Raw genomic sequence first — 16,011 nt, forward strand, 5'->3', positions numbered from 1 at the left:
GTCAGCCTGAAGAAGACAGGGCAGTAACAAAGCCAGATGAGAGGCCCCACCTCATTCCTGTGCCTGGGTCCATCCAGCCTCCAAAGTGGCATAACCAGACTGCTTTCACCACCACCATCCGGTGACCTCAAGAACCATGAGCACAATGTAGAGAGAAGGGTGTTGCCTGGGCTCTGAGACAAATGATACTTCTTGTTTGCCAGTTGCCAGAACATCGAAATGCCGGAAAGTGCAAACATCCCAAAGTTTTTGGTTTAATTCTTTCCTATATGCCCTCCTGCATCAGCTGCATGTAGATACCCCTGGGTATAAGAGGATCGAGGTCGGAATTTAAAAGTAATAATTAAGTAGGGGCACCTGGGTGGCTCAGTCGGATGAGTGTCCGACTCTTGATTTCAGCTCAGGTGTCAAAATCTCACAGTTCATGGGATCGACCCCCACATTGGGCTTGGCTCCAACAATGCGGAGCCTGCTTGGGATTCTCTCTCTCTCTCTCTCTCTCTCTCTCTCTCTCTCTCTCTCGCTCTCTCTCTTCCTCCCCCACTCACACTCTTGTCTCTCTCAAAATAAATAAACAAAAAAATAAGTAATAACACTATTTGGTACTTATTTTATTAATTTAATTAATCCAATATCTAATTTCTATGACAATTATTCAATGTTTTTTAGTAAATATTTGCTTTGACATCAGGAACAACAAAACAAACCCAATTTTGGGGGCAGGGTGACACTCCCAAAGATGTAATGTGGGAAGTGGGAATTTAAATAGAGATATGAGAGAAAGCCAAATACAGCTTTCATAATCTAGCTATGCCATATATTTAAATACATGTCTTATATATTTGTGTAGTTGATATATATACACACCCTTTCATGAATAGAGCATGTGTATTAGAGCTTGTTAAAGCAAATGCTGCTGTGAAAATAAATGTAGATATACTCTTACAACCTTAAATCAGTTACCTCACTTTAGTCATTTAATGTTTTATCTGATATGGATAGTAACTATTTGGTGAACTTAGGTCATATCTTAAAACTGCTCCTTCATCTACTATCATAAGTACCAACATATGCTGTCAAAGGATCCTCTGACTTGGAATGAACCTGTCAAAGAATCTAGCATTTAGAAAAATATAAATATTGGGGCGCTGGGGTGGCTCAGTCAGTTGAGCAACCGACTCTTGATGTTGGCTCAGGTCAATGATCTCACACTGAGCGTGAAGTCTGCTTAAGATTTTCTCTCTCCGTCTGCCCCTCTCCCCTGCTCGCATACTCTCCCCAAAAAAAAAAAAAAAAAAAAAAAAAAAAAATACACTCCCAAACTAGGTATGACATTTAGAGGATTCACAGAACCCCCCCGCCCGCCTCAAAGTACCAATCTAAACTATTCCTGATTTTATAGATGAGGAAACAGAGGCCCATGGCAAATGATATACCAGAAGTGCCAAAGCTAGTACTAGAAAAATCAGAAGTAGAATTTCAGAGTTTTGGGTAAATTGTTCTCCTTGCTCAAATCACTCTAAAAGTTTTTTCAGAACACTAGAGTATTCATTTGTTTGATCATAATCTCACCGAGGTCAGGGGCGTCTGAGTGGCTCAGCTGGCTGAGCGTCTGACTCTTGATTTCGGCTCAGGTCATGATCTCATGGCTTGTGAGTTAAGCCCCACATCGGGCTCCACATTGACAGCGAGGGGCCTGCTTGGGCTTCTGTCTCTCTCCCTCTCTTTCTGTCCCTCCTCTGCTCAAGCTATTTCTCTCTCTCTCAAAATAAATAAACTTAAAACAAATTTTTTTTTATAAAAATAATCTCACCAAGGGCAAAATCAAGCTTAATCGATACCATATGTCTTAATAGCTAGTACAGAATCACTAATGGGTGAAAAGACGTGGCCAACCACAACCAGTTGGGAAGCATACCCTATACTGGGTGTGGTGGTTATGTAGTAAGTCACCCACAGAGCCTCTCACCACAGTCCCCTGGTAAATAAGGACACCTTATTTACATTTGCAAAATGCCTGCCAAGAATTGAGAGTCCAACAAAAATTCTGATTTTCCTTTGTCCGAAATGACCCCACTTCCCCATGAATCTCAGCTCCACTGGCTTCTTCTTGAATTAACCGAGTAAAGGAGTTCCAACAACCAACAGTGTCTTCACTGACTCACCCTGGGGAGGGCCTGGCCAAGAACACATGGACAAATGTTTCCTTTCATCTTTCCTCTGATTTCAGTTTAAGGCGAGGAAAGTCGGAAAATACTTATTAGTGTTCACCATTCTTTTTTTTTTTTTTTTTAAACTTTTTTTTTTTAACGTTTATTTATTTTTGGGACAGAGAGAGACAGAGCATGAACGGGGGAGGGGCAGAGAGAGAGGGAGACACAGAATCGGAAACAGGGTCCAGGATCTGAGCCATCAGCCCAGAGCCTGACGCGGGGCTCGAACTCACGGACCGCGAGATCGTGACCTGGCTGAAGTCGGACGCTTAACCGACTGCGCCACCCAGGCGCCCCTGTTCACCATTCTTAAAAAAGAAACTAGCTAGTCTTATGTTTTTAAAAAAAATCACCTGAAAACTCTTATGAAGTCTCAGCTACTGAGTCAAACAGGCAACATCCATAAGAAGATTCCGAAAAATAGTAAGAATAATGGCTGTCATTTTTCGTACCAGTAAAACACACCCAAATGCACACTGCAGACATTACGGCAGTAAACTGTCACAGCAAACCTATTAGGTAAGCACATTAATATCCCTACTTTACAGAGGAAAGAGCTAACCTGGGGAGATGGTCGAAGAGGCAGGAGCTGTGACCTCAACACAGAATGGTCGCACGGCAAGACCCTCACGCCCACACCCCACATTTGTTTGAAAATACATTTGTTTCCTAGTTTGGTAATTCTATTGATTAAGTCCGGGTCAGCTCAAGATTCATACAGCAGGAACTGGTTTTTCAAAGCTTCCTCAAAACAAAATTAGACTTAAAAAGAAATTTGACCCACATTAGAATAAATTCGTTCAGAAAATGCTTTGAGAGCTCCTTCTGAGATTCAGCCTGCCTGCCTGCAACAATAGTTCTTTTTTTTCTTTTTAAGTTTATTTATTTTTGAGAAGAGGGGAGGGAAGTGGGTGGGGGAGGGGCAGAGCGACATAATCCCAAGCAGCTTTCCCCCTGATGTGGGGCTCGATCCCATGAACCATGAGATCATGACCTGAGCCAAGACCAAGAGTCAGAAGCTTAAGCGACTGAACCACCCAGGCGCCCCTCATTATTTATTTCTTTATTCATCTCCCCAAACTCTTCAGTCTCACAATACAGATTCTTCCCCTGGGTTGTCAGTTTTTAAGGCCCTTGATCAGGTTGATGAGATCTCCTAATCATTTCTAGGGTAGCCTAGACATCTCTCTTTTCTGGATTTACTGTCTCTTCCCCTCTGTAACCATTTCCTGGACCCAACCAAAGCCCTTCTCTGCCAGAAGAGCAAGCCTTACCACACCACACACGTATCAAGGAAGGCTTCCACCTGGCCACACTCTCGATCTACAAGAGCAATATACAAAAGCATCTTTATCTGTTTCTGACTAGCATGTTTGGACCATCAGGCTGAGCCAGACAAATCACCTGGCTACCTAAAATCAACTTGTCTGCTTTCAAAGACATTTATTTAGTTCAACATCACTCCCCAGATCTGCAGAATCTAAATCACTGAGTAGTCTCTGAACAAAATACAAACACCAGAAGATATGTGCAAAAATATTCATCAAAGCACTATTTGTTATTCATCCAAACTGGATAGCACCTAAATGTCCAGCAACTTTAAAAGGGATATATAGGGGCACCTGGGTGGCACAGTCGGTTAAGCGTCCGACTTCAGCCAGGTCACGATCTTGCGGTCCGTGAGTTCAAGCCCCGCGTCAGGCTCTGGGCTGATGGCTCAGAGCCTGGAGCCTGTTTCCGATTCTCTGTCTCCCTCTCTCTCTGACCCTCCCCCGTTCATGCTCTGTCTCTCCCTGTCCCAAAAATAAATAAACGTTGAAAAAAAAAAAATTAAAAAAAAAAAAAAAAAGAGAGATATATAGGGGCGCCTGGGTGGCTCAGTCGGTTGGGCATCTGACTTCGGCTCAGGTCATGATCTCGCGGTCTGTGAGTTTGAGCCCCGCGTCGGGCTCTGTGCTGACAGCTCGGAGCCTGGAGCCTGTTTCAGATTCTGTGTCTCCCTCTCTCTCTGACCCTCCCCCATTCATGCTGTCTCTCCCTGTCTCAAAAATAAATAAACGTTAAATTAAAAAAAAAAAGAGAGAGAGAGAGATAATTGAATACCATTAAGAGCAAGGAGAATGAAATAAAACAAACTTATGCAATACTGTAGAAGAATTTCACAAATACAGTAAGAAAAATAAGCCAGACACAAAAGAATATATAGTACATGATTCTATTCACACGAATTTTTTCAACAGGCAAACTTATCAATGGCATTAGAAATCATGGAATCAGTTACCTCCAGGGACATTAGAAGAGGAGGGTTCTGGGGTGCCGGCAATTTTCTGTTAATCTGGGTGCTGTTGCAAAGGTGTGTCCATTTTGTGACAATTATTTCCTCAAGCCATCCACTTATGATTTGTGCACTTTCCTTCATAATTTATTTCCATAAAGAGCTGACTGAAAGAGACCCCAGAGAACGTCTGGTCTGCTCTCCTCAGTTGGCATAAATAAAAGTAACTGTTTCCCATGTATGTTAACTATCTCAAGGACACACAGGAAATCCATGGAGGGTCTGGGACTGGACATTTTATCTCTTAACTCCCCATCTAGGTACCAAAGCTACCTCTCAAAAGTGGGAGGATGTTTCTCTAATTTCCTTCCTTGTGACTATGGCCAAACTTTAGAAGGATTAGGCTCATATTCCTGTTAAGAATACAACCCAGAAGGTTCTAGTCTCCTACCAAAAGCAGTGCCAAGAAGAGCATTTTAAACACCACTTACATAGGATATGGCCAATCAAAAAATGTCAGCACCAAATTCACACAGTGGGTTTTGCCACTTAACAGTTGTGTACCGGTCAGCAAACTCCCTACCCTTCTCTGAACCTTAGTATCCTCATGCAGATCACTGAAATGTTAACTCCAACCTTGCAAGATTGCCATGACAATATAAGGTCATAGTATCAGAGCAGTGCCTGGCACGTTGCAAACACTTGAAAAAGTATTTGTTAAATGAATACTGATTGAATTGAATGAATCAAGTACCTATCACTTGGAAGATGCTCAACAAATAGCTAAGTATTATTATTACTGAACAAGTATAACACGGAGGAAGAGAGTAAATAAGCTTATGTGAAAACACCTCATGTTTCTAAACGTACAGGGTCATTAAGGGGTTGACCCAATTCTCACTGGCTTCAATACAGTACTGAGATGGTCTGTGGGACAAAGAGCCATCAAGGATTGAGAAGAGGGTGGTGCTTTTTCTGTGCTAGCAGGTCTGTGTTTTTCTTCTCGCTGCCAACCAGATTTGCTCACTGACTGCCATAACACATCTAAATTCTACAATCACCTATGTTAGTCATAGCACTTTTAGAATTGAAAAACTTTTCCAGAGGGGGGTGGGTCATCAATTGTCACAGACTTAATGAGTAGACGGACACAGTCGAGTAACTTTACTACTGGGAAAAAATTTACACACTCAATATACAGAAAGGTAATTACAGGCTTTACAAGTGTTGGAAATAAACAATGCAGAGGAGAAAGTTTACTCACATTTTTAAAAGCAAGTTTAATGGTGATTTTTTTTTCTTCAGCTCTTCAAATTTTCCATGTACTTCTTAGCAAACTGATCCATAAAATTCTTCTATACTGAAAAGAAACAAATATAAAAAAGATAAAATTAATTTCAAATTATAGCACACCAGAAAAAAAAAATACAGCCTATAGATGGTCAAGTATTGTATAAGCAAAGAGCATCAAACTAGATAACACATGTGTAATTAAAAACATGAAAATGTGTTAAGGACCAACAGATTTAACTAACTTCCTTCCAGTTCTTTCTTTGCTTCCTCCCCCTTTTTTCCTCCCCTTGCCCCCAGCATTCCCTTCTCCTTCCTTACTTCCCCAGTTGCTGGACAACCTCAAATATTCGTTGAAGCCTGAGTTTCAGCAGAAAACCACCATCATTCATTTTTATAGCACAAAGTACCTGGCACATGTTAGGTACTCTATGAATGTTTGTTGAGTAAATGAACAAATCAAAACTTGACAATATTTGGTGGCTAAAGTTAAAAAAAAAAGGAAATTATTTTCTTGTCCAACAAGACCAATCAATATGCAGACAATATGGCAGAAACATATATACCGTTTTCTAGGCTTGCAATTAGACTTGACTGATTTCCTTACCTCCTGTAAATAACAAATACTTAGAAAAAAAATTTCCAGTACTATATGTATGGGCATGTATATCCTCACCATTACAGTAATAACATATTTTGGTCGTTAAGGAATATTTAGGAACAGAAGTTCCTTTAGAGGTGCTCACTACTCAAATGAGAAAGCAGAAGTATCTCCAAGTTAAATACCAGATATGTTACCTTACATGTGTTTCTCAAATCTATATATAGTCAGAGCCAGTCCCGGATAAAATTATGAAGGAGCAGTGTGGTTCCTTCCTTCTTTAATCTGTCCTTTTGAGGAGCCAGTGACCCCAGATGTTTAAGGAAGGAAGGAAAGAATAGGATCAGATCTGTGGCTCAAACAGCTTAACGCATATCCTTCCTAAGGACATTTGCATTTGAAAAAGACCTTCAAAAGAGGCAGGTGCTTAACACGGAAATAAAATGCATTACTGACAACAGAATTTCAGGTATGAATGGGGAATAGTGGCTGTCTTAAAGAAATCTCTCCACTCAGGTAAGCATCTGCCCATTCTGTCTCCCCTAAAGCTGGCTTCATGTATGACCCACACAGACACACCAATCCAGGTGAATTTTAAGCGATTAATGATGCACGCATAAGCCAGCCTAATTTTAAGACTAGTCTGTGCTCCAAAAGTAAACAGTTGTATTAGTCAACAGCTTTCCACATGAGTGTTTAGGAACCCTACTCCACAGGTGCTTCTGAGAAAGGCAGGAGTGAGCGACGTGTGGCAGCAAGTACAGCAGCCTCTCTCTTGTCTGTTGTAGACTTAGATCCAAGATTGGGGTTAGGGAAGGGGTTTCCTTGAGCGCTCATGAAAGGGCTGAAATTGATGATTACATTAGCAACTAGCACAGAAAATCCCAATGAGTTCATAACCGAACAGATATAAAATCATCATCACACCAAAATCCTGTTAGAAAACACCATTTCTAACAGGGCCTTTGTGGGGGAATGTGAGTTCTACGCGGGGTCCCAGAGCCCAGGTCAACCCGGGTCTGAGCAGACAAGAGCCTCGCCTGTGCTTTCAAGTCCCGCCCTGCAACCAACAGCAGAAGGAAGGGATCAACAGTGAGGGACAAGACTACAGTGGGGACAACCTGAGGATGTTCCAGAGGTAGGGAAAGAGAGGCCTCCAGCAGGGAGGAAGACACAGAGTTTCTGTGAGTCAGCTACGTCCCCAGGCCCCTTCCCAATCCCCATCAGCCTCGTTGCTAGAAATTACACGTGCAAGGTTTAGACTTCACCATAGGTCAGGGCCTATCAGGTACAAACGAGGACAGAAAAATCAGTGGAACGGGTTTAAAGAGAAGAAAAAAAAAATACATACCTATATTCTGTAAGACCCAATTCAAAACATATAAAATAAAAAATTTTAAAGAGAATTGTAAGAAAGTGTTCCCTGAACTTGCTCCAGACGATTCTATTCAATTGAGAAGCACTGAGTATTTTCAATCCCTCCCTCTGCACAGAGCTCTGATTATTTGGCCCAACCAAGACTGAATACATAAAAACATTTATAAACATGAACCATTGGGTTTTTTGAGTTTCCATCATGAGCCTTGTTTAAGTAAGTCAAAGATGTCCTTTGTTACACAGTTTTGATCGAATGCAAGAGAATGTAGTCATTTCCTCAGAAACAGATGTAAGTTATAAATATGAACTAACCAACAAAGCCACTCACAAAAAAGGTTCACTGACAAGTTTAATTTAAAAAGAACACTTTATTAAACTGAAAAGTAAGCCAGAAAAACATCCAAACCCATGCAAACAATATTCCTAGCAGAAAAACCTGTTGTGTAACGACAAGGATAATTACAAATAGCATGTTATCTGACTCACATATTTTTCCTACACAGAAATTACAAAAAAAAAAAAAAAGAGAGACAAAAAACCAAACAGTCTGTATTTGTGTTCTTTTAATAAAACAACCCTTATCACCCTGCCCAAATCACAGATTTCAAATTCTAAGAAAAATCCTCCAGGCCATTACATCAGCAACTTCTATACATCTCTTTGAGATGGGAAAACACATTTATTACTATTGGTGACTTTCTAAATCCTTTAGATCTTCTCAAGCATGACCATCACAACTGAGAATAACACATTAAACATAATCATTTGGAGGCGAAGTTATTGTTTATTATAATAATACCTGGGTTGTAGTTTGAGGTGTTAGGGTTCAGAGCCTACAGCCAAGAAAGAATTCTTGAGATTCGGTGCAAAAAGGTGATTTTATTAAAGCACAGGGACAGAACCCGTGGGCAGAAAGAGCTGCACTGGAATTGGGTCAGGTGACTGGTTATATAGCTTCAAGTTGGGAGGGGGTAAGCCTCCTCCAAAGAATTTGGAAACAAGGTTTCCAGGACCTTGAGGGGGCTAGCTATTGCTTGGAAAAGGTCATTTACTACTGTTTAGTAAAAACTCGGTCCCTTTGATTACTCAAAAGGTCTCATCTGAGGGCCTTCAGATGTATATCAGGGGGCCATAAGCTTGCAGTAAGACTGCCAACATATATGGGGAGGGGGAGGGGAAGGCGGGCAGACATAAAGAAGTTTCCAAAGGATTTTTTTATATGTTCAAGTAGACAGACTTACAGGATGCTGAGGGTCAGGATAATGTTAAGTTCAGATTCCCTTTTGCCCCTAGCAAAGTGTCATCAAGGCACCTGAGCTTGCAGAGGAATGTCACTCTGCCTGTCTCAAGAACTTGTCAATGGGCTGTAGGGAAATTTGTTTTTCTTCTGCCTTCCTTTCCCACAGCAATACCTATTTCATAGATTAAAACTAAATGGAATGCAAAGTCTCTATTCAGGTATAACCTAAGCATCTGAAGCATAGGTCTGCACAAACAGTCTGCAACCTGTTTTTATAAATAAAGTTTTACTAGAACACAGCCATACCTTATCAATTACAGCTTCTGCAAGACACAATAACAGAGCTGAGTAGTTGTAGAAGAGACTGTAAGTCCTGCAAAGTATAAAATACTTATTAACTGATCTGTCCCTTTAAGAAAAAATTTCCTGACCTCTGGTCTCTATATCAGTATAGTACAGTCGACCAGTTAAATACACTCAGTTGACTAAATCTTGAAATAAGAAACACTAATCCTGGTTTAACCATCTTGCTAGATAACTACCTAAGTCACTTGACCTTTAGCTGCTTTAATTTTCTCATTTACAATAATAGGTAATATTTATTGGGAATTTATGTACTAGGGACCATTCTAAGGGCTTTACTTTTAGTAAATGAACAATGAACTCATTCATTTAATTCTGGCAAAAATGCTCAAAGTAAATGATTATCTCCATATTACAGATGAGGCAACTGAGGTAGGGGAGTTAAATAATTTGCCCAAAGTCACATTGCTATTGAGTGGAAAAATCAGGATCAGAACTTGGGCAATTTGGGTACAGAGCTGGTATTATTAATCTCTGTGCTATACTGATAATAATTTTAAAAGTTACAGATAATAAAAAGAAATCTCAACAGGTTTGTGGGTTAGAAATGTTAGGAAAAGGCAGTAAAGTATACCTCTGCACAGTTTAGGATAAGGTACCTAAAATAAGGTACTTATTTATATACATCATATATATATATCATATATATATATCAGATATATATCAGATATATCATATATATCAGATATATCAGGTATATATCAGATATATCTGATATCACATATATATATAATATATATATCATATATACATATATCATAAATATATATATTTATATAATGGACTTCCACAGACTTGCAAGAATCTTCTGATTCTAAGATTAGGCTTACCGTGGGGTATGGGGAATATAAAAATCCAAAATACTCTTTTTTTTTTTTTTTAAACCAAGGTAATCAAAGAACCAAACTGACCAATGTCTATCTTCCCCATGGTAAGCTAAGGCCTGTCTAGACACTTTAGGACTTTCAAAAAGCCTTCTTAATAAAGACTTACCAGGGACCCTAAATCTTCCAAATTTGTTCCCATCTAGTCTCATCCTGTGCTTGGTTTCCCAAGTCTTGGGAAAAGGCAGAGCAAACATCCACAGAAATTATGGAAAGACTTCTTCACAGCCTGGCAAGAACAACTGTGTCCAGATACCAATCGCTGCATGGATGAGGAAGACGTCCCCTAGTGAATCATCCCCACCACTTCCTGAAGTTCACCAGGATGTCTGGAGGAAATGTGTCACCTAAATGTAACCCAGTGCTCTTTTGTACTGAAAGACAGGTTTACACAATCCAAATAAAACAAAGGGAAAATATATGTACTGCCAAGTTACTCATCACCAACTTCACATTTAGATAGAGATGGTCATAGCCATCTTTTCAATGTTTATTTATTTTTGGGACAGAGAGAGACAGAGCATGAACGGGGGAGGGGCAGAGAGAGAGGGAGACACAGAATCGGAAACAGGCTCCAGGCTCTGAGCCATCAGCCCAGAGCCTGACGCGGGGCTCGAACTCACGGACCGCGAGATCGTGACCTGGCTGAAGTCGGGCGCCTAACCGACTGTGCCACCCAGGCGCCCCAATATTGTGGTATATAATTTGTACTTCATGTGAGTACTGGATCCCCAGAATCCCAGGGGAAAGAGGTACTCAAAAGACTAAAGTAAAGCTGTATATTAAAAGTGTGAAAGTGCTACAGGACATAGATTACAGGATCCAAAATGACTTTACAGAGAGCCTAAAGTTGCACGGGTACCCAAATGGGATAAAGGTTTACACCACGCACTTCAGAGCTGTTTAGGCCTATGTCCAAAATCCTGGCTCCCTGTGACTGGAAACAGAGTGCAGGCGTTACAATCAAACAAGTTAGTTTGATGCCTAACCATGCTCAAAACCGTATTTGTAGCCAATTCTCCTGTCTTGCTCAATCAAATCTCTCGTATTCTCCTTTTCTCACTGCCAACGGGATTGAGTGTTTCGACCTATTCATTCATTTGGGCATTTAATCACATATTGATTTTCACTGTTTTAATATTCCAGAAGTGCATTTTGCCTCCTCAAGAAGACTTTGTTATCAAAGAATGGATTCTTTCAAACAGACCCTTGGCATTTTCAAATTTTAGGTTCAAGGTCCCTGACAAGTAGTACTAGCTTAGCTGAGAAGCAATTTAAATCATAAGGGTGGGCTGTCTGGGTAGTTACATAGGGCCAGTCAACCATAAACATCCGTATTCCAGCATGGCTTTGTGTTCTGCCTATAAAGTAACTCATATGAACAGACTTAAAACTTATTTCTTTCTGGGATGCTCAGAAAAAAAAGCTCAAGGCTAGGGCTAATGATAGAAGTAAAGATCAAGTTAAGCGGTACAAGAAAGGGAAGGTTCTTAGCCAAAAAAAATAGACACTAAAGAGTTGAAGAAATTACATGTTGTAGTATATTTGCAAATCTGAGGTTGGACAAATGGCTTGGAATCCATCCTTATGCTCTAAAAGGGTTCAGTGTACATGATACAGTGTTCTCTCAATACCGAGCACCATGCAGTAAATACTAGCTGAGTGGATAATCTGATAATCTCTGATGTGCCAAAAACTTCAGTGAACCCATTTTCTAAGCCAACATCAAATTCAATGTAGTCAGATTTCCAGTAGGGTTCCAAGATCTCAGTATTTGCAGTGTGTACTGCCTTATTACATCAAATAAAGCCCACATGGTTTTAAATTAACATGTTGCTTCACAATCATATTTGTAGCGTTTAGTAATGGCTTGCCTTTTTTTTTTTTTTATTTTAACATTTTCATGCACAGCTTTCTTGGCCAACGCTGGCAAATTATTTTTTTGCTTCCCACAGAAAGATTCTAACTCAAAGATTCTAAGCAATTTTGGAATTCAAAAGTTGTTATTCTTTGAAAGTTTTGACTGAATTGATTGAAATGACTAAGGCCTGCCATGAAGTTTTATATAAAAATAAACATGCACAGTTGCTTGCGACATGAGACAGTAGGACGAGGGTGAAGGAATGAACATGGCTCAGTTTCCTAACACACCAACTGTCCTTTGTTGCAAACACTTTTTCATACAAAAACTATCATGGGCTGAAGTTAAATTTTACATAACAATATATTCCAACTTTACATAACAAATATTATGGGCTATAATGTGAATTTTACCCAACAATATATTTTCAACAGTTGACTTCAATTAAATTTTGGGCAGGAAGTTTAAAGTAGACATTCCCATTACTTACACATTTCTTGGAGCATAAGCATAGTTTTATAGAAATCAGAGATTGCTGATTATAGTCAGTCATGTATTCAGTGGGAAAAATATTCTATAAATGTTCTGAAATATGTTCTATCCCTATTGAAGGTGTAGGAGAAACAACTGCACGGCCCTAAAATCTTGGCCCCCATACCCAAGAAATGTTATAGAACCAAGTACTTCTACCTATATCATTAACTAACGTGTTACCACAAATATCACTCAAAAAATCACTCTGGGGGCGCCTGGGTGGTGCAGTCGGTTAAGCGTCCGACTTCAGCCAGGTCACGATCTCGTGTTCCGTGGGTTCGAGCCTCGCGTCGGGCTCTGGGCTGATGGCTCAGAGCCTGGAGCCTGCTTCCGATTCTGTGTCTTCCTCTCTCTCTGCCCCTCCCCCGTTCATGCTCTGTCTCTCTCTGTCCCAAAAAAAAACGTTGAAAAAACAAAAAAAAAATTAAAAAAAAAAATCACTCTGATCCCACAAGCATTCCTAAAGAGCATTCTGAACTAATGTGAATTTGTATAGTAATTGTTTGAATACAAACAATGACTTCAGTCCATTGGTATATAACACGTTATCATGGCAGTAGAACTCTGTGAACCAACATACCCCAGGGCGCTCATCATAGCTCTGGAAAGTAGGCTGGCTTCTAATGAACTCTGTCACTGCTGACCCAGCAGAACAATAAGGACTCTTTCCCTTAAATTGTCCCACGTAGAATCAATCTATTTTCATTGTCAGACTAGGGCCATGATCTCTGCATCACGTGTATTTTAGAAATACATGTGGGTTGACCGACATGTCCTAAGAATTAAGCTAGTGAATTATAAGAAATTATTAAAAGAAAAAAACCTCTCTCTCTCTTTCTTGGCCTGCTTTCTTATTGTAACAGAGCCACATTGGAAGACGCTTTTTTCCAGGGTAGAATGGCACTGGCAATGGTTTACAAAAGCCCGAGAAGTCTTTTAGCCTTTGAACTAGCGTGTCATATTATTTAAGCTAAAGTAAATAAATTGGGCAAATGAGCAAATAATGTATATATATAATATTCACAATATTATTTATAAGAAAAAAATGGCAACCATTTAAATGTCTAACAATAGTGCCACTGAGGTACATCCATCAAACAGACTATTAAGCAGGCCAAAGTTGTAGAGGTGATTACCAATGGTTAATGACACAGGGCATTCATGATGTATTAGTTGATCCATTTTTTGTAAACATATACATTAAACGTCAGGAAGGATACTGTCTATGGTTTTCAACACCTTCTCCTTCATCACTGAGCCTACAGTAGTCTACCAGTCCATATCGTTAGACAGGGGTGAGGTGTGTGGGATGAAGAGAGAGGTACACACGTTTTTTCAAAACTTGCCCCACACCCAGGGTCCCTGCTGGGTCTTCTGCCTTTCTCTGGATACACGATCATACTCCAACCTGCTCACAGTGGTATTCTCTGCATGGCAGAATTTCAGATGAATGTGATTATTTTCCTGTTTTGCTTATCTATATTTTATAATTTTCTTTTTAATTTTTTTAACGTTTTATTTATTTTTGAGAGAGACAGAGTGCGAGTGGGGGAGGGGCAGAGAGAGACGGAGTCACAGAATCTGAAGCAGGCTCCAGGTTCCAAGCTGTCAGCACAGAGCCCGATGCGGGATTCAGACTCCCAAACTGTGAGATCCTGACCTGAGCTGAAGTCGGACACTTAACCGACGGAGCCACCCAGGCGCCCCTATATTTTATAATTTTACAATAAAGAGTATTTCTGCCAAAGGGAGCATGATGACTAACAGTGTAGAATATGGGACAGATCAGCCTGGGTTTAAATTTTTGGCTACATGATCAAATTACTTAACCTAAGTTTCCCATTCGACAAATGGGCAAAATAATATTACAGCAGTCTTTTTATTAGAGAAGTTAATAGAAACTCCATACTGGATAAAGGAAATGATTGTTATGTACTATATAATACAAATTTAAGTGTTTACACCTTAAAGAAAAAAATAAATCCAAACCCCAGTCTCACGGGAAAAAAAAAAAATATCAACAAAAACATGGGAAAAATTTTATTTGCAATGGTAACAAAAATGCCTATTTAGCAGCCCCAAGTTACCATTTTACATATACCAAACAAAAATGCCCAATGCTCAGTTTCAATGCTGTAGTGAAACTGCTGGTCATTCATTGTCAGCAGCACTATATTTAAGATGAATCTTTTAGGAAAGCATTTAGGCTCTATTGTAGTAAGAGTTAGTAATTCCTCCAACAAATTTATCTGCAGGAAATATGTGCCTAAAGCAAAAAGTAATATGCAAAAAGATGTTCATAACAGAATCCTACATAACAGTAAGTAACTGGAAATATCTGAATATCCACTGTTAAAGGGACAGTAAACGTCATACTGAAGACCATGGAGAAACAAAATACACCTTCAAGTGAAAACAACAGAATTCAAAATATCTATACTCTACCCCTATATAAAACATTTAGACCTGAGCACAAGAATAACTGAGGTGATGGAGGTGCGTGGGGAATAGGGAGGAGAGGCTTCTAGACTGAGGGGCAGTGAGTACAAAAGCGGAGTTATAGCTCAACATGGCGCCCTCAACAGTTGGATCAGAAGACACGGTCAGTGGGCCATGCCAACTATGTCCATTGCACGGTAGATAATACCAGACTTCCTATTTCTAAGGAAGGAAGACCAGATTTTACTAGTAATTTCATGAATGGATTGAAGCCAGCTAGTCACACAAAACAAAAGAGGTCTCTGAAGGAAGCCTGGGAGCTCCACTGCCATGAGGCATCCTCCATTCCTGGTGTCCTGCCAACGACTGCAAAGTATTACAGTTTACATATACCCAGGCATGTGGATGGACGGATTATGTTATTATAATTTAACCAAAACAACCTCCATGAAATGGACAAGTGGTTTTATAGGACCCACAGATGGATGATAGTATCAATAAGGTAATAAGCGCAAGTGAACATAAATTCGTGAATCTGATACCTCTACTTGTTCAAACCACACAACCATACAGTAGTCCTTGTCCCTCTAAAGATGACATTGTCACAGTGACAAAGTTTTCTCAAAGAAACATGTGCATTCGGAAAACAGAACTTTGAAAATATTTCCATCATTATGACATTTTCCTCGCAAATAATGTCACATCCATCAACTGCTCCTATCTGTACTCTCTAAAAATGTAGACACAGAATTTTCTAATCTGCCTTACAACTTACAAAATTAGGACTTTTAGTTTTTAAAGTCCTATTAAAAATAGGAAAACGCAGCATGTTCCCATTCTTTCATAAAGAAATGATTGAAGTTGTTTCTTAAAAGGGCAAATAATAGTTGCCATGTATTGAGGGCTTACTGTTTATTGGGTCAGGCACTGTTCT

General features: G+C 39.8%; 1 protein-coding gene across 9 annotated transcripts in view; it reads right to left on the minus strand.

Annotated features, from left to right (window-relative positions):
* The window catches only part of PPFIBP1 (PPFIB scaffold protein 1), a 178,674-nt gene that overhangs the window by 115,175 nt on the left and 47,488 nt on the right, over positions 1-16,011 (minus strand). For 8 of the 9 annotated variants that reach the window (XM_040488571.1, XM_040488569.1, XM_040488568.1 and 5 more), the window contains one exon: positions 5,753-5,848. The gene's annotated coding sequence lies outside the window, so the exon portion shown is untranslated. The remainder of the gene's footprint in view (positions 1-5,752; positions 5,849-16,011) is intronic. The other variant, XM_040488566.1, reaches the window with a different exon arrangement.

Source organism: Herpailurus yagouaroundi, unplaced genomic scaffold (assembly GCF_014898765.1).
Source record: "Herpailurus yagouaroundi ecotype Mexico unplaced genomic scaffold, PumYag 166, whole genome shotgun sequence".
NCBI classification, from domain to species: Eukaryota; Metazoa; Chordata; class Mammalia; order Carnivora; family Felidae; genus Herpailurus; species Herpailurus yagouaroundi.